The sequence below is a fragment of the Bos indicus x Bos taurus genome, chromosome 1, assembly GCF_003369695.1.
Source record: "Bos indicus x Bos taurus breed Angus x Brahman F1 hybrid chromosome 1, Bos_hybrid_MaternalHap_v2.0, whole genome shotgun sequence".
NCBI classification, from domain to species: Eukaryota; Metazoa; Chordata; class Mammalia; order Artiodactyla; family Bovidae; genus Bos; species Bos indicus x Bos taurus.
The window spans coordinates 142,609,965-142,629,321 of record NC_040076.1 but is presented as its reverse complement, the minus strand read 5'-3'; the positions used below and the strand labels follow the sequence as shown (position 1 = coordinate 142,629,321).

The 19,357-nt window shown below is 46.0% G+C and overlaps 1 long non-coding RNA gene across 4 annotated transcripts; it reads right to left on the bottom strand.

The window, feature by feature from the left end:
* Positions 1-4: 4 nt before the first annotated feature.
* On the bottom strand, positions 5-19,249 carry LOC113895650. Of its 4 annotated transcripts, none has more exons than XR_003511907.1 (5): positions 17,588-19,249; positions 16,562-16,650; positions 14,059-14,238; positions 3,400-3,622; positions 5-978 (listed from the first exon to the last, which is right to left on the bottom strand). It is a non-coding gene; the product is annotated as an uncharacterized LOC113895650 (long non-coding RNA). The 4 variants fall into 4 exon arrangements; XR_003511904.1 differs by lacking the exon at positions 3,400-3,622 and having other exon boundaries at positions 17,588-17,762; positions 18,950-19,249; XR_003511906.1 differs by lacking the exon at positions 3,400-3,622 and having other exon boundaries at positions 16,549-16,650.
* Positions 19,250-19,357: the final 108 nt, after the last annotated feature.

Genomic DNA, 19,357 nt, shown 5'->3' with positions numbered 1-19,357 from the left:
GTATAAATGACAGATTTTTAAACTTAGGGAATGAAATAAAACACCTCCCAGTTACGGGGAAATTCTTAGGAGAAAAAGTCAGACCTGTTTCTTGTTACCTTCATGTTAACAAGTGGCCCAGCTCTTCTGAGGCTGTTAGTAGGCTGGGGTAGAAGCTGCGAACAGTGCTGGCTCTTAGAAGAGAGCCAGTCCTTGGAGAAGATGCAGTCTGTGGCCCTTGCAGGGGTCGGCTCTCATATCGTGAACTTCTAGTGTTGCTCCCAGAGCCACCTTGTGTCCCTGAGACTTGGGGGCCTGTGACACAGGTGCCTGCCCAGGCCCTTGCTTTCCTGTTTCACCCTGACAGTAGCAAGACCACCAGGGTAACCGGAGCGCAGCCCTGCCGTCACATCCGCCTCTGCAGAGCCTTCGTGTCTGGTGTCCCCTCCCCACACCTTCGTCATTGATGACGCGAGGCAGCGTAACTTGCTGCAACCATGGATTCGTTCCAAGTTCCTGCCATGGCCACACCTTGGCTAGGGGCACAGAGCTTTTAAGAGAAAGTCCTAACCCAAAGACCAACCAAAACATGGCTCTGGGTGGTCATCTCAGGGCAGCACACTGCGTCCCTGTGCTTGCCCATAGCAGTCCTCCAGACACCCACCTGCATGCCCCTCGGTGACAGGAGTTCAGGGGTGTCCCATCTGATCCCCTTAAACCCTGTTCATGGAAGGTCTGCCAGGAAACACACTACTTCAATCAGTTTGCTTCACGGACATCAATTTTTATTTGATTATAAAAAAGCAATTCTGTGGGTGATAGTTTTGTTCGTTTGTTGTCTTGAAATTACTGTATTTTTTTCACAACAGTAGAGGATTTTGGATAAATTAGTGGCACTTTGACTAGGTAAATCATCGTAATTTTCTTCTAAAAAATTAAACAGTACTTTAGATCTTCTTCCTGAGTTTGGTCAGAGTTGTAGAAATACTGCCACTCCATCTGAAAGAGGGAATGTGGTAGAGTTTAACTTGTATTAACTTTAAGTCTCCTTTTCTTGTGAAAGGAAATAAATGTAACCGAAAATTCCATCCACCGTGTCTTAAATGTCACTGAAGTGAGAAAGGACCTTACCAAGTAAAGGAAAGAGGCCTGCTGCCCGCCCTCCACACCCTAGTGCAGGTCACATGAGGGGCAGTCTGGGCCTGAAGCTGCCCCCATGTGTTGCTGCTGGTTTGGGCGTGTTCAGGACCCAGTCGAAAGAGATGCTCTGTAGAGAAGCCCAAAAGGAGGATGGGTCCCAGCTCCAAATTTAAAGAAAACAGCCATTTGAAATAACTGATTTATTAATAGCACATTAGATCTGATAGAGTGCCTGAAGAATGGACGGAGGTTTGTGACATTGTATAGAAGGCAGTGATCCAGACCATCTCCAAGAAGAAAAAATGTGAAGAGGCACAATGGTGGTCTGAGGAGGCTTTACAAATAGCTGAGAAAAGAAGAGAAGCTAAAGGCAAACAAGAAAAGGAAAGATACACCCATCTGAATGCAGAGTTCCAAAGAATAGCAAGGAGAGAGAAGAAAGCCTTCCTCAGTGATCAATGCAAAGAAATAGAGGAAAACAGAATAGAAAAGAGTAGAGATCTCTTCAAGAAAATTAGAGATACCAAGGAAATATTTCATGCAAAGATGGGGCACAATAAGACAGAAATGGTATGGACCTAACAGAAGCAGAAGATACTAAGAAGAGGTGGCAAGAATACACAGAAGAACTATGCAAAAAAGATCTTTATGACCCAGATAACCACGGTGGTATGATCACTCAGCTAGAGCCAGACATCCTGGAATGCGAAGTCAAGTGGGCCTTAGGAACCATCACTGCGAAAAAAGCTAGTGGGGGTGATGGAATTCCAGTTGAGCTATTTCAGTCCTAAAAGATGAAGGTGTTAAAGTGCTGCACTCAGTATGCCTGAAAATTTGGGAAACTTAGCAGTGGCCACAGGACTGGAAAAGGTCAGTTTTCATGCCAATCCTAAAGAAAGGCAATGCCAAAGAATGTTCAAACTACCATACAGTTGTACTCATCTCACGCTAGCAAAGTAATGCTCAAAATTCTCCAAGCTAGGTTTCAATAGTATGTAAACCATGAACTTCTAGATGTTCAAGCTGGATTTAGAAAAGGCAGAGGAACCAGAGATCAAATTGCCAACATCCAATGGATCATAGAAAAAGCAAGAGAGTTCCAGGAAAACATCTGCTTTATTGACTCAGCCAAAACCTTTGACTGTGGATCACAACAAATTGTGGAAAATTCTTCAAGAGATGGGAATACCAGACCATCTTACCTGCCTCCTGGGAAATCTGTATGCAGGTCAAGAAGCAGCAGTTAGAATGGGGCATGGAACAACAGACTGGTTCCAGATTGGGAAAGGAGTACGTCAAGGCTGTATATTGTCACCCTGCTTATTTAACTTCTATGCATAGTACATCATGCGAAATGCCAGGCTGGATGAAGCACAAGCTGGAATCAAGATTGCCGGGAGAAATATCAATAACCTCAGACAGGCAGATGACACCACCCTTATGGCAGAAAGTGAAGATGAACTGAAGAGCCTCTTGATGAAAGTGAAAGAGAGTGAAAAAATTGGCTTAAAACTCAACATTCAGAAAACTAAGATCATGGCATCCGGTCCCATCACTTCATGGCAAATAGATGGGGAAACAATGGAAACAGTGAGAGACTTTATTTTCTTGGGCTTGAAAATCACTGCACGTGGTGACTGTAGCCATGAAATTAAAAGACGCTCCTTGGAAGAAAAGCTATGACCAACCTAGACAGCATATTAAAAAGCAGAGACATTACTTTGCCAACAAAGGTCCATCTAGTCAAAGCAATGGTTTTTCCAGTAGTCATGTATGGATGTGAGAGTTGGACCATAAAGAAAGCTGAGCACCGAAGAATTGATGCTTTTGAACTGTGGTGTTGGAGAAGACTCTTGAGAGTCCCTTGGACTGCAAGGAGATGAAACTGATAAGGAAATCAGTCCTGAATATACATTGGAAGGACTGATGCTGAAGCTGAAGCTTGAATACATTGGCCATCTAATGGGAAGAACTGAGTCATTGGAAAAGACCCTGATGCTGGAAAAGATTGAAGGCAGAAGGAGAAGGGGACGACAGAGGATGAGATGGTTGGATGGATGTGAATTTGAGCAAGCTCCGGGAGTTGGTGATGGACAGGGAAGCCTGGTGTGCTGCAGTCCATGGGGTCACAAAGAGTTGGACATGACTGAGCGACTGAACTGAACTGCTCTGTTGATGAGAGAAAACTCACTTCCTTTGAATGAGACAGCACTGGGGAAAGGGTTGCTGGTGGGGTCCCTGCAGTACCACTTCCTTCTTTCTTAGTTCAGCTGTTCTTACCAAAAGGGGGTGAAACAGCAAATGCTTTCTCTTTTTAAAAAAGTCTATGCAAAACGCAGAAGACCGGTATTAGAAATGTGCTTCTGAAGCCTTTGTGATGCAAAGTCAGCGGGGTCTTGGCAGTCAGCGTCACGTGGGACTCAGTGTGGCTGACCCTGGTGAGGTTAACTCTGTGTCCAACAGTTCCCAAACTTGGGGTTTTTCACAGACCATGTAGATTTTCCTAAAGAAAGCAGGATTGTGATCAACATAGGATTCTCAATTTCTGTTTTTCTAAGTGGGACTTTTTAGATTACTCTCATTAAAGTCCACCCATCATTTCATGAAAGAACATTTCAAGTTTTTATCATAAAGATTTTTAAACATACTCAAAAGTAGAGAAATTGTGGCGAAGCCTGATACACTTAAAACTTGTGTATGTAACGTCCACATCCCTGACTTTTCCATGTTACCTTCTCAGCAAAGCACAGCCCTCCAGGAAGCTTGGCTCCATGAAGCACCCGCAGAGGTGCCCTACCTGCCTTGCCTTCCACCTCCCTGGGCCAGGGTGTGGCAGCTGCATCCATCAGGGTATCTCGGTGTGTGTGTGTGTACGTGCATGCGTGTGCACCCCTGCATGTGTGCCACAAGTGAGCAAGGTGGAATAAATGCGTTGTTGGCACCTGGCATTTCAGCATAGAATAGGCTTTACCCTGGAGAAAAGTATGGTCAACCAGAAGAGGTGGTTCAGAAGACCAGGCACTCCGAGAACTGGTAGATCCAGACAATCAAGTTGGGAAGAGACGGCTCTGTCCAGGTGCCCAAGGATTTAGACTTTCTGAGGGCTTTGGGCAGCATGAACTAGCTCTGGGGGCTGGATTCCTGTCCCTGCTAAGCCAAACACAGGCAACGCAGAGCATGTCCGGAAGAGAGGGCATCAGCTTCTTATCCCAGGTAATCCACATAACCTTTTAAGAAATAAGAGGAAACTGCTCGGAAACATAAGTAAATTGATAAGGTGCTCGCTCCCAGGCAAGTAGCAGCAGATACGGCCTTCCACCCACGACAATAAAGGTTGATGTAATGGCTGTGCTGACCCACAACAGACAGGTGCTGGTTATTTCTCCAGCAAAGATGGGCTTATTCGGGTTCTCCAGAGAAGGCAGCCTTGAGGAGCACCTGCAAGTCCCCACATGGCCAACAAGATGACGAAAGCCAGGCTCCAGCTGTATTTCGCCACCAGCTCCAGTCCCAACCCTAAAGGGTTTGTGTCACTTCAGGCCAATAACAAGCGGGCTGCAGCTTCTCCAGGCTTCATGCTGACAGAGGAAGGACACCTTCCCCCAAGACCCCCAGCATTTCAAAGCTCATTGACCCAAACTGGTGCTGCTTATTTTTCTAATCAGAAAATGAACAGTTTCCAAGTTCTTCACATGAAATGAGTATGATACTGATAAAACCTCACAGATGGAACACACACAGAAAACAATAGGGGAGTCTCAGTTCTAAATATAGATATAAAAGTCCTAAATAAAATACTGGCAAACAATCTAGCAGCAAATTAAACATGCTAAATTAAGTGGGATTTAGTCTAGGAATTAGGATGAATGATAACAAATATTTAATTTGTTCCAAGAGAAGTTTTCTTAGGAGACTCCCATTCACATTTGAGTTGTATCCCTTAGCCAGCTCAAACATTGTATTTTTCATGAGCTGCATGATGCCTACAGCACAATATTTTGGAAAGACTTATGAGGTTATGAGCCCCCAGTAGGTCCTGCCCAGTCAAGAAGAAGCTGCATGGGCCAAAGCCCAGCCCAGCCTCCTGGCCACGGAGTTCCTCCTCCCTCCTGGAGGAGATGGCCAGCTCAACATGTGGTCCTGGTCTTGTTTTATTATCTTAAAAACTCTACGTAGATATGAAGTAATTCAGACAGAGAAACACAAATAGATGACATCACTTATATGTGGAGTCTAAAAAAATGGTACAAATGAATGTATTTACAAAACAAATAGACTCAGAAAACAAACTTCTGGTTACCAAAATGGAAAAAGGTTGAAGGAGGGATAAATTGAGAGTTTGGAGTTTAGATATAAAATACTACATATAAAATAGATAACCATATGGCAGAAACCAAAACAGTATTGTAAAGCAATTATCTTCCAATTAAAATATATTGAAAGTTTTTAAATGCTGCTAAGAACAATCAGGAGAAGGCAATGGCACCCCACTCCAGCACTCTTGCCTGGAAAATCCCATGGACAGAGGAGCCTGGTAGGCTGCAGTCCATGAGGCCGCTATGAGTCGGACACGACTGAGCAACTTCACTTTGACTTTTCACTTTCATGCATTGGAGAAGGAAATGGCAACCCACTCCAGTATTCTTGCCTGGAGAATCCCACGGATGGGGGAGCCTGGTGGGCTGCCGTCTATGGGGTTGCACAGAGTTGGACACGACTGAAGTGACTTAGCAGCAGCAGCAACAACAAGAACAATCATGAAAAAAATAACCAACAAGGACCTACTGTACAGCACAGGGAACTATATTCAATATCAGTAATAACCTATGATGGAAAAGAATCTGGAAAAGTATATACATATACACACACATATAGGTGGAAGTAGTGACAGATTCCTCTTCTTGGGCTGTAAAACCACTGTGGACAGTGACTGCAGCCATGAAATCTGAAGACAATTGCTCTTGGCAGGAAAGCTATGACAAACGTAGACAGTGTGTTGAAAAGCAGAGATATTACTCTGACGGCAAAGGTCCATATAGTCAAGCCTATGGTCTTCTCATATGACACTGAAAGATGAACTCCCCGGGTCAGTAGGTGCCCAATATGCTACTGGAGAAGAGTGAAGAAATAACTCCAGAAAGAATGAAGAGATGGAGCCAAAGCGAAAACAACACCCAGGTATAGATGTGACTGGTGATGGAAGTAAAGTTTGATGCTATAAAGAAGAATATTCCATAGGAACCCGGAATGTTAGGTCCATCAATCAAGGTAAATTGGAAGTGGTCAAACAGGAGATGGTAAGAGTGAACATCAACATTTTAGGAGTCAGAGAACTAAACTGGACTGGAATGGGCAAATTTAATTCAGATGACCATTATATCTACTACTGTGGGCAAGAATCCCTTAGAAGAAATGGAGTAGCCCTCATAGTCAACAAGAGAGTCCGAAATGCAGTACTTGGCTGCAGTCTTAACAACAGAATGATCTCTGTTTGTTTCCAAGGCAAAGCATTCAATATCACAGAAATCTGAGTCTATGCCTCAACCACTAATGCCAAAGTAAGCTGAAGTTAAACGGTTCTATGAGGGCCTGCAAGAACTTCTAGAACCAACACCCAAAAAAGATATCCTTTTCATCACAGGGGACTGGAATGCAAAAGCAGGAAGTCAAGAGATATCTGGAGTAACAGGCAAATTTGGCCTTTGAGGGAAAAATGAAGCAGGGCAAAGGCTAACAGACTTTTGCCAAAGGAACACACTGGTCATAGCAAACATCCTTTTCCAACAACACAAGAGATGATTCTACACGTGGACATCACCAAATGGTCAATACCAAAATCAGATTAATTATATTCTTTGCAGTCAATGATGAAGAAGCTCTATACACTCAGCAGAAACAAGACCTGGAGCTGACTGTGGTTCAGATCATGAACACCTTATTGCCAAATTCAGACTTAAATTGAAGAAAGTAGGGAAAACCACTAGATGATTCAGGTGTGACCTAAATCAAATCCCTTACGATTATACAGTGGAAGTGAGAAATGGATTCAAGGGATTAGATCTGATAGACAGAGTGCCTGAAGAACTATGGATGGGGGTTCATGACGCTGTAAAAGAGGCAGTGATCAAGACCATCCCCAAGAAAAAGAAATGCGAAAAGCCAAAATGGTTGTCTGAGGAGGCTTTACAAATAATTGAGAAAAGAAGAGAAGCTAAAGGCAAAGGAGAAAAGGAAAGGTGTACCCATCTGAATGCAGAGTTCCAAAGAATAGCAAGGAGAGATAAGAAAGCCTTCCTCAGTGATCAATGCACAGATAGAAGAAAATAAAATGGGAAAGACTAGAAATCTTTAAGAAAATTAGAGATACCAAGAGAATATTTCATGCAAAGATGGGCACAATAAAGGACAGAAATGGTGTGGACCTAACAGAAGCAGAAGATACCAAGAAAGGGTGGCAAGAATACACAGAACTATACAAAAAATATCTTCATGACCCAAATAACCACGATTGTGTGATCACTCACCTAGAGCCAGACACCCTTGAGTCCGAAGTCAAGTGGACCTAAGGAAGCATTACTACAAACGAAGCTAATGGAGGTGATGGAATTTCAGCTGAGTTATTTCAAATCCTAAAAGATGATACTGTTAAAGTGCTGCACTCAATATGCCTGCAAATTTGGAAAACTCAGCAGTGGCCAAAGGACTGGAAAAAAATCAGTTTTCATTTCAATTCCAGGAAAAGTAATCCAAAGAATGTTCAAACTACCACACAATTTCACTCGTCTCACTTGCTAGCAAAGTAATGCTCAAAATTCTCCAAGCAAGGCTTCTACAGTACACGAACTGAGAACTTCCAGATGTTCAAGCTGGATTTAGAAAAGGCAGAGAAACCAGAGATCAAATTGCCAACATCCATTGGATCATTGAAAAAGCAAGAGAATTCCAGAAAAACATCTACTTCTGTTTCATTGACTATGTCAAAGTCCTTGACTGTGTGGATCACAATAAACTGTGGAAAATTCTTCAAGAGATGGGAATACCAGACCACCTGACCTGCCTCCTGAGAAATCTGTTTGCAGGTTTCTGGAAATCTGGACATGGAACAACAGACTGATTCCAAATCTGGAAAAGGAGTACGTCAAGGCTGTATATTGTCATCCTGCTTGTTTAACTTCTATGCATAGTACATCATGCAAAATGCCGGGCTGGATGAAGCACAAGCTGGAATCAAGATTGCCGGGAGAAATAGCAATAACCTCAGATAGGGAGATGACACCACCCTTGTGGCAGAAAGCAAAGAGGAAATAAAGAGCCTCTTGATGAAAGTGAAAGAGGAGAGTGAAAAAATTGGCTTAAAACTCAACATTGAAACATTGAAGATCATGGCATCTGGTCCCATCACTTCATGGCAAATAGATGGGGAAACAATGGAAACAGTGAGAGACTTTATTTTCTTGGGCTCGAAAACCACTGCAGATGGTGACTGCAGCCATGAAATTAAAAGACGCTTGCTCCTTGGAAGAAAAGCTATGACCAACCTAGACAGCATATTAAAAAGCAGACCCATTACTTTACCAACAAAGGTCCATCTAGTCAAAGCTATGTTTTTCCAGTAGTCACATATGCATGTAAGAGTTGGGACTATAAAGAAAGCTGAGCACCGAAGAATTGATGCTTTTGAACTGTGGTGTTGGAGAAGACTCTTGAGAGTCGCTTGGCCTGCAAGGAGATCAAACCAGTCCATCCTAAAGGAAATCAGACATGAATATTCATCGGAAGGACTGATGCTGAAGCTGAAACTCCAATCCTTTGGCCACCTGATGGAAAGAACTGATTCACTGGGAAAGACCCTGATGCTGGGAAAGATTGAAGGCAAAAGGAGAAGGGGACAACAGAGGATGAGATGGTTGGATGGCATCAGTGACTCGATGAACATGAGTTCAAGCAGTCCCTGGGATTGGTGATGGATAGGGAAACCTGGCATTCTGCAGTCCATGGGGTCGCAAAGAGTCAGACATGACTGAGCAACTGAACTGAACTGAACCGACAGTCTTCCCAGTAGTCATGTACACTTGTGAGAGCTGGATTATTAAGAAGGCAGAGCACCAAAGAATTGATGCCTTTGAAGTGGGGTGCTGGAGAAGACTCCTGAGAGTCCCTTGGACAGCAAGGAGATCAAACCATTCAATCTTAAGGGAAATCAACCCTGAATACTCATTGCAAGGACTGATGCTGAAGCCAAAGCTCCAGTATTCTGGTCACCTGATGCAAACTCATTGGTAAAGTCCCTAATGCTGAGAAAGATTGATGGCAGAAGGAGAAGAGGGCGTCAGAGGATGAGATTGCTGGATGGCATTACTGATGCAATGGACATGAACTTGGGCAAACTTCAGGAGATGGTGAAGGCCAAGGAGGCCTGGCGTGCTGCAGTCCATGGAGTAGCAAAGAGTCAGACGTGACTGGGCAACTGAAGAACAACATATATATACGCATCTATTTATCTATATAACTGAAGTACTTTGCTGTGTAACTAGGAACTTTCCAGTGGTCCAGTGGTTAAGAATCCTCCTGCCAATGCAGGGAACGTGGATTTGATCCCTGGTCCTGGAAGATCCCACACATGGCAGAGCAGCTTAGCCTGTGTGCCACAACCGCTGAGCCCTAGACTCTCCGACTCTAGAGCCAGAGAGCCTCAACAAGAGAAGCCACTGCAATGAGAAGCCTGTGCAGCGCAACCATAGGGTAGCCCTCGTGTGTCACAACTCAGAGAAAGCCCACGCAGCAACGAAGACCCAGTGCAGCCAAAAATAAATGAAATTTATAATAATAATAAAAACAGAACTAAAAAATAATCTACATAGGCTTCACCAAACATTACAGTTTTGCCTGTTCTTAAATGCTATATAAATGGAATCATTCTGTATCCCCTTGCCTTGCTTTGGCTCAGCTTGTCTGAGGCATTCGATGTGTTTTTGGACTCAGTGAACTTGAAATTTGCAGCTTGAGTGAATAGCATTGAAACACGTATATTATCATATGTGAAATAGATCGCCAGTCCAGGTTTGATGCATGAGACAGGGTGCTCAGGGCTGGTGCCCTGGGATGACCCTGAGAGATGGAATGGGAAAGGAGGTGGGAGGGGGGTTCAGGATGGGGAACACTGTGTTCAGGATGGCTGTGTTGGGTGGCAAAAACCACCACAATATTGTAAAGCAATTAGCCTCCAATTAAATAAAATTTTTTTTTAATGTGGTAAGAAAGGAACTGAGTAGTTCACATGTGTTTCTGGCACAACTGACCACCTGGAGGAACAGGAGGAGGAGGAGAGGTCAGTGGGGGCAAGTTCCCTGAAGCAGGTATGAGCTTGCACATGCATGGATCAGGACAGGCTGGCACCAGCCCATACTTGGAAACACGTGGCCCATTCCCCTCTCACCCTATGTGTCCGCTGAGAGCTGGCCGCCATGACTCCCACCGCTGTCTTCCCTCGGGACAGCTGGTGGGGCAGCCCTTGCCTGGATGGAGCCCTGCCAGTCACCAGTGCAGAGAGAGGGGAAGCCCTTGCTGGTTCTTCAACTCTAATCAAGGCAATGGATGAACTTCCACATTTCATGGGTCAAAGCAAGTCACATGGCTTCTCAGGACTGTGGTCAGGGGGCGCCAGAGGGAGGGCAGGGGGTCCTGGGATGCTGGGTGGACAGCAGCGCCCTCCAGAGTGCATTCAAGGCACAGCAGGCGGGAAAGAGGGCGACATCACACAGGGCCTCTTGAGCTTGGGTAGGTAGCACTGGAGCTCCTCTGAGTCGTGGGGAGGACAAAACGTTCTGACTTATATTTTTAAAGTGATGTCTCACTGCAGGCTGGAGAAGAGACTAAAGGGTGGACGGTGGGGATCAACATGGACGCTGCTGCTGTGGTCCAGACATAGTGGGTGGGGGCAGGCTGGAAGACAGTCTCAGGCCCTTTGTCTTCCAGCTCTTCCACTGGGACTGCAGTGACAGGTCCCCGGCATGTCCCGAAGGATGGATGAAGCTGGTGCCTTTTCACACTGGCCATTTGCATATCTCTGTGAAGCACCTGCCCAATTCTCTGCCCAGCTTAAAATCCGGTAGTTTATCTCTTTCCTGTGTATTTCTAGTAGTCCTTTACCCAGTGTGAGTCCTTTGTTGACATGTGTTGCAAACATCTATCGCAGTCTAGGTTTTCCTTTTCCCTCCCAATGGCATGTTTTGATGAACGCAACGTCCTCAAACGTAACTAGTCCTGTTCAGCAGTATTTCTTCTAAGGACAATGCTTTCTGGGTTCTGTTTAAGACATCTTTGCTCCTGAGCCCCCACTGATACTCTGGCTTTGCCATAAGCTTATTATCTTCCCTGGGCATTTAGGGCTAGAATTCTTTTCTGATCGCTTTGTGTGTAGGGTGTAAGGTTGGGTGTTTTTCTACATTGGAGAGCCCATGGCTCCAGCATCTTTCAGTGTGGAAATAGCCACAACCCTCCCCTGCCACACTGAGGGGGCCTCTGTAGATGAGGTGATCACACACATGGACGGGTGCATTTCCAGGGTCTCCTGTCCAGCCAGGGGAGGGGGACAGGAGAGCCAGTCCCCAGGGTTTGCCCCTCTTAAACTGACCAGTATCCTGCAGTCAGGAGATACAGACAAGTTACGGTCGTCCTCTGAGCAGACACGCCACTCTCCTTTCCTGAGAAAGAGGGGATTTGGGAGGAGAGGGGAGGGGCAGTGGGTGCTGCTGCTGAGCTAAAGGGTTGTCACTGCCCACCCCTGGATCCTCAGTGCTCTCTCCCGGCCCACTGCACAGAGGCCAGGGGGTCCAGAGTGGGCTGGAGGGGGAATGTCCCTCAAGACTACCCTCCCTCACGCACAGGCCATGTTCCCAATACTCCCTCCCCAACCTTCCTGTTGGATGGCTGACTCTGTCCCAAGAAAGTCTGAACAGGTAAGAACCGTGTGGTAATCAACTCAAGGGCTGCCCTGAGGTCAAGGCTGAAACCTCACTCCCCATCCATCGGTCTCCCCTGCAGCTCAGTGCTACTGTCCAGGGAGGCTCCCCAGCAGCTGGGCAGGAGACCAAATGAGTTTCAGCAGTCTGAAACTGCTGGAACAGAGAAATGTAACCCTCCTCCCACATCAAAGCCCTACGACAGGGCATGTCCAAAGCTGAATTCTCCTTCTCCTTTAAAGTTGTCTTCTTCAAAGACATTGAAGCTACAGGTCTCTTCCTCCCATGGCCTCTTACATACTGGAGGCTTATCAACCAAACAGTCCCGAGGCCACGAGGTGGCTGCCCTCTCTGCTCCTGTCACCGGTCCCAGGAGCTGCAGGACGGGCCTGGAAACACAGCCCTGCGAGTCCACGTGGCAGGCCCTGCCCAGGGACGTCAGAGCTGCGCCTGGCCCTGGTGGCAGGCTCCCGGAGGCCGAATGACTCATGCAGATGTAGAGCCTGGCTCTCAGGGGGACCTACCTACCTCAACACACCTTTGGACTTAGAGTGAGCTCACCCCCAAAACGGCACCCCCATCTGAAGGCAGACTTCAGTCTTTTGCTCAGAAGGTTCCTCCAGGTGAGCCTGCCTTTCTCAAAGCTGCTGCTTCCTCTGGGGAGCATGTTCAAACCTTACATAGCAGAGCTTTAAGCTCAGAAAATCCCCACCTGTACTACTGAACAAACATTCCAGCACCTGCCTCAAATCCCAGGTCTTCTTTTAAAAAAAAAAAAAAAACAAGTTGAATCAAATGAAATTGCTGGTTTTTGTTAGGCTAAAAATGGTGGATTCCCTGGTGGTCCAGTGGTTAAGAATCTGCCTGCCAATGCAGGGGACACAGGTTCAATCCCTGGGTCGGGGAAGATTCCAAAGGCCATGGAGAAACTAAGCCCATGAGCCACAACTACTGAGCCTGTGCTCTAGAGCCCATGCTCTGAAACAAGAGCAGCCACCGCGATGAGAAGCTGGCAAGCCGCAATGAAGAGGAGCCCCCACTCACTGCATTTAGAGAAAGCCCAAGTGCAGCAATGAAGACCAGTGCAGCCAAAAATAGATAAATTAATTATAGGTAAACTTTGATTTATATACTATTTGGCTTCACTGGGTCTTCACTGGGGCACACCAGATCTCTACTTGCAGCATATGAACTCTTCGTTACAGCATGTGGGATCCGGTTCCCTGACCACGGTTGGACCCCGGGGCCCCCTGCAGTGGGAGCATGGAGTCTTAGCCACTGGACCACAAGGGGTCAAACACCAGCTGCTTCATGGGGGTCAACCTCACACATCCCAACTGCCATTGCAAAACAGGCAAGGAAGTCGATGAAGAAAAGCAGAGATGCAGGCGTCTGACAGCCTGGCTGGAATTCTGGCTCTGCTCCCCCTTAGTTGCAGACCTTGGGCAAGTCACTGGCCTCCTCTCCTAGGATAGTTATGAAGATTCCATTAGTTACTGTAGGCCAAGTTCCTAGAACAGTGCCGGGCATGTGCTTAAGCTGGGTGAAGCTGTTGTTATTAGTGGAAACGGTATTAGTCATTGAAGGTAGGACATGGTGGTGTGGGGAAGGGAGAGCAGAGGAATAACCAGGAACCCTAATAGGCCTGCTTTACAAAGTGAGGACTTGACAGGTGCCGCAGGAAGTTACTGAGTACAGGCCGATACAGGCAAGGATCTAGAAGAGTGGACAGATGTGTATGCATAACTGACTCACTTTGCTGTACACCCGAAACTAACACAACATTGTAGATCAACTGTAATCCAATAAAACTTACATTCTGAAATTGACAAAACATCATGGGGAAAAGTAAAGTAGACTTAAATAAATAGACATCCCATGTTCATGGACCCCAAGACTTAATTTTTACCCCTGGCTGGGCCAAACTTTCCCACTTATTCTTCCAAACTGACCAATCAGATACATCGCTTCTCCTTACCTAGGACAGAGGAAGCAGTGGAGACGGGCTGGGGAAACTCCTCCACATGCTTACATGAGAGGAGAGGGAGATACCTGCCCCCAAGCCCACATGCAGCTATTAATGTCAACAGTTAAACCCACTCTGCCACTCCTTCTCTCCTCCATGGCAGCATGTTTCAGAAGACTTGATGTTGACTCCCTAAGTCCAGAAGAATAAAAGAATTAGGAATCAACTTAATCAAGGAAATGTAAGACTTGTACACTGAAAATTACCAAAAAATTGCAAAGAAACTAAAAAAAAACAAAAAACAAACAAACAACTAAATAAGTGGAAAGGTACCCTTTGTTCACAGATCTAGAAGGTTTAACATTGTTAAGATGGCAGTACTCCCCCAAACCAATCCACAGGTCCCAATCAGTCCCTCTCATCATCCTAATAACCTCTTTGCACGAATGGAAAAGCTGATCCTAAAATTCTATGGAATTTCAAGGAACCCTGGGCTTTCCTGGTGGCTCAGATGGTAAAGAATACACCTGCCATGCAGGAATCTGGGTTGGATCCCTGGGTTGGGAAGATCCCCTGGAGGAGGGCATGGCAACCCACTCCAGTATTATTTCCTGGAGAAGCCCCATGGACAGAGGAGCCTGGCAGGCTATAGTCCATGGAGTCAAAAAGAGTTGGACATGACTGAGAGACTAAGCACACAAAAGGAACCCCAAATAGCCAAGACAATCTCAAAAAAGAACAAAGTTGGAAGACTTGCACTTCCGGATTTCAAAATCTAGTACAAAGTTACAGTAATAAAAATGGTGTGGTTTTGGCATAAGGACAGATGTATGTGGTTGTTGTTCAGTCACTAAGTTGTGTATAACTCTGCAACCACGTGGACTGAAGCACACCATGCCTCCCTGTTCCTCACCATATCCTCACCAGGATAGATGTACAGATCAATGAAATAGAATTCAGTTCAGTTCAGTTCAGTCGCTCAGTCATGTCTGACTCTTTGCAAGCCCATGGACTGCAGCACATCAGGCTTTCCTGTCCATCATTAACTCCCAGAGCTTGCTCAAACTCATGTCCATCAAGTTGGTGATGCCATCCAAGCATTTCATCCTCTGTCGTCCCCTTCTCCCCCTGTCTTCAATCTTTCCCAGCATCAGGGTCTTTTCCAATGAGTCAGTTCTTCAAAACGAAATTACAGGTCCATAAGTAAACCCTAACATCTATGGTCAATTGCTTTATCAAGACCAGTCCATGGGGATAAAATGGTCTCTTTAACAAATGGTACTGGGACAACTGGTTATACACATGCAAAAGAATGAAGCTGGATTTTCACCTCACACCATAAACAAAAAAATTAACCCAAAGTAGGACTTCCCTGATGGCTCAGTGGTAAAGAATCTGCCTGCCAATGCAGGAGACACGGGTTTGATCACTGATCAGGAAGATCCCACAGGCCGCAGAGCAACCAAGCCCGGTTGACTGTGCTCTAAAGCCCGTGCTCCACAACAAGAGAAGCCGCCTCAGTGAGAAGCCCGCACAGTGCCACTAGAGAGAAGCCCCTGCTTGTGGCAACTAGAGAAAAGCCTGCGCAGCAACAAAGAACCAGCATATTTATAAATAAATAAATAATTTACAAATTAACTCAAGGTAGATAAAAATCTGAATACCGTAATTAAACCCATGAAAGTCATCAAAGACAACACAGTAGATCTTCATGACCTTGGATTAGGCAGTGGTTTCTTAGATATGACAACAGAAACACAAGGCACAAAAGAAGAAAAAGTAGGTAAACTGGAGTTCATCAAAACTGAACCCTTTCGTGCATCAAAAAACACTACCGATAAAATGAAAAGACGCCTCACAGAATGGGATAAAATATTTGCAAATTACATATCTGATAAAGGGTCCAGTATCCAGAATATAAAAAGAACTATTATAACTCAACCACAAAACATCAAGCAACCCAATTAAAAATGGGCAAACGATCTGAATAGACATTTTCCCAAAGAAGATATACAAATGACCAAGAAGCACATGAAAAATGCTTCACATCACTTGTCATCAGGCAAATGCAAATCAAAACCACAACCAGATACCACTTCACACCCCCTAGGATGGCTGTGATCAAAACAAGGAATGATGATAGGTGTTGGTAAGTGCATAAACAAATTGGAACCCTCCTACATGGCTGATGGGAATGTAATGTTGTGTAATGGGAGTGTAATGTAAGGTGCAGTTGTGTGGAAAACAGGCAGTTTCTCAAAGGTTAAACGTAGAGTTACCATATGACCAAGCAACTGTATTTTTAGCTGTCTGTCCAAGAGAAATGAAAACATATGTCCACATGAAAAAGTGTCCATGAGTATTCATAGCAACATTAATCATACTAACCCAAAAGTGGAAACAATACAAATGTCCATCAACTGACAACGGAATAAATAAAATATGAGACAGCCATACAACAGCATTTCATTGGACAATAAAAAGAAAAGTACTGATACGTACAACATGGATGTACCTTGAAAAAACGCTAAGTGAAGGAAGCCAGTCACAAGAGACCACATGCTAGCTGATTCCATTTATATGAAACATCCAGAATAGGCAAATCTAGAGAGACAGAAAGTAGATTAGAGTTTGCCAGGGGCTGGGGGGTATGGAAAGGGTATGGGAAGTTTGGTGTGGGAGTGATAGCTAAGGGGCTAGGGTTTCTATGGTGATTAGAACATTCTAAATTGACTGTGGTGATGGCTGAACTTTTCTGTGAATATACTAAAAGTCATTGAATTGTACACTTTAAATAGGTGAATTGTAGAGTATGTGAATTGTATCAATAAAACTGTTGGGATTCCCTGGTGGTCCAGTGGTGAAGACTCCAGGCTCCCAATGCAGGGGCCCTGGGTTCAACCCTGGCCAGGGAATTAGATCCCACATGCTGCAACTAAGATCTGGCACAGCCGAATCAATCAATTTAAAAAATAAAACTGTTGCAAATATAAAAAGTTGTCGGCATAAGAAAGAGCATTTTTTTTTTTTTTAAGCTGTGCTGTGTCTTCATTGCTACGTGCAGGGTTTCTCTAGTTGCAATGTGCAGGCTTCTCATTGCAGTGGGAAAGAGCATTTATTTTTATTGTTAAAATAGGTATGGTCTAAAGTTCATAAATCAAGAAAAGAAATACAGGATGTTGTCTATATAATGGCGATGAATACCATTTGAAAATGTGTAAGACTCTAAGAGATATACATACAGAGAGAAATGTAAAGCAAATGTAATACAAATTCAACATTTGGGAAATCTGAATGAAGGGCGTCTGGAAATTCTTTGCACTATTTTGCCACTTTCCTGAGACTCTAAAATTATGTTGAGGACTTCCCTGACGGTCAAGTTGTTAGGACTCGGCACTTACCCTGTTGAGGGCTCAGGTTCAATCTCTGGGTTGGGAACTAAGATCCTACAAGCCGTGCGGTGTGACCAAACAAAATAAAATGATATCCAAAAATTTTTTTTTAATTTTACCGCTTGCATTTTAAAACAACACAAACTTACTGTCTCTCACAATCCTGGGGGCCTCACTCCTTCTGAGGGCTCTGGCAGAGGGTCCCCCCGTCTCTTTCAGCTCCTGCTAGTTGCCCGTGTTCTTGTCTTGTGCCCAGATGACTCCAGCCTGTGCCTCTGTCTTCACGTGGCTGTCTCCCCTCCTTGGCTCTGTGGCCACAATTCCCTGTTATGAGGACATCAGTTTTATTGGATTTAGAACTTCCTTCTTTGTCGAGTACAACCTCATCTTGAGTTGATCACACCCTCAAAGACCCCATTTCCAGATGCCTCATACTCTCTTAGTAAAAGTTTAACATCTGGGAATCTGTGAGAATCTGGGAATTCTCACACTATTCTTGCCACTTTTGTGGTGATCTGAAATTATGCCAAGAGAAAATAATTTGAGCATAATAAAAAAACTCCCCACCAGAAACCCTCTCAAGTGCCCCAGGTCATCGAGGCTGAAGTCAGAACCCAGGTCCAGACCCAGCCACCCCTCCCACCCTCTGGGTGCTCCTGTTCCTTCTCTGGCAGCACTGACCTTCTCTGGATCCCCTGCTTCTGGCCTTTGCACTGACCTACTTCAGCCAGGGACATCCTTCCCTGGAACAAGGTGTGGTTCTTAAGCTCCCTGCTCAAGGGTCACCTGTCCAGAGAACCTGCTGACCACCTGATCTAGGGCTCCCATTCCTGTCTCTCTCCATTTATCTCTCTCACTTTGTCATTCTTCCTATCAGTCTCATTAGTGGAAGTTTCTTACAAAATGATGTCTGTCGAGCCTGCTCCCCTAGAACAGCAGCCGCTCAGGCGCAGAGGCCCTGTCTGCGCCCCACGCAGGCCTGGGTGCAGTGCGCGCACATGGCCGGACACTAAACAGTCGGATACTGGGCGCAGTAACTCCATCCTCTGCCCAAGCCTGGCGGCCCCGCCCCTGACTCAGTCACTACGGTGCAGGAGAAACTCAAGGGTCAGTGTTTCTCCACTCAGCTCAGGAACCTCAAGAGAAACACAGGCTCTTCAAAAATCGAGAGCAACCAGTTTGGAATACTATTGTTGGAGGTGGCCTTCCCAACGGCCAGGGCGATCCTGGCGGTCAGCCATTGGCTCCCGGAGCTGGGGACAGCCTGCCAGCAGCCCGGTTCACAACGCCTTTGTGGCTTATGCCGTGTCCACGAGCGCTCAGCTTCCTCCCCGATGGGAGCGGTCACCCGGCTCGGCACACAGCGGAGCGCTGTATGTGCCAGACGCTTGGACCATGAAGGGCAGGACAAACCCGCGGTGATGGATCCGAAGCCCAGGTGCAGAGGGCCTACTGTCTGCGCTCTGGGCCCCCAGCTTTCGGCCCCTTGGGGTCCCGCGACCAGAAAGAACCTTGTCGGGTGGTCGCGGGACTGGGGCCCGCGTGATACGTGCTCATCCTCAAGTCCTTGCTCTCTCCAGACCGCAGGCCTGTAACTCAACAAAAAGTATTTATTACATTCCCGCAGAGCAAGGAGTTACCCAAGTAAAACAGAATCGGGACACTGGGTACAGAGCCTTCGCGCCAGTTGGGGTCTCGGGGTAGAGAAGCAGGGGAAGGGAAGGCGTAGGCGGGGCGGGCGGGGGTCCCGGGAGCGAGGGGAAAGGAGGAGACACGGGCCACCGGCCCCTCGTGGCGTCTAACCAGAGTTCGGTGTGGGGCAGTGGGGGTGAGGCAGTTGGGGAGGGAGGGGGGCGGTGCGCTAGGGGCATGGCGAGGGGGCGGGTACGAGCGAGGTGTGGGTGGGGCCCTCGATCCGC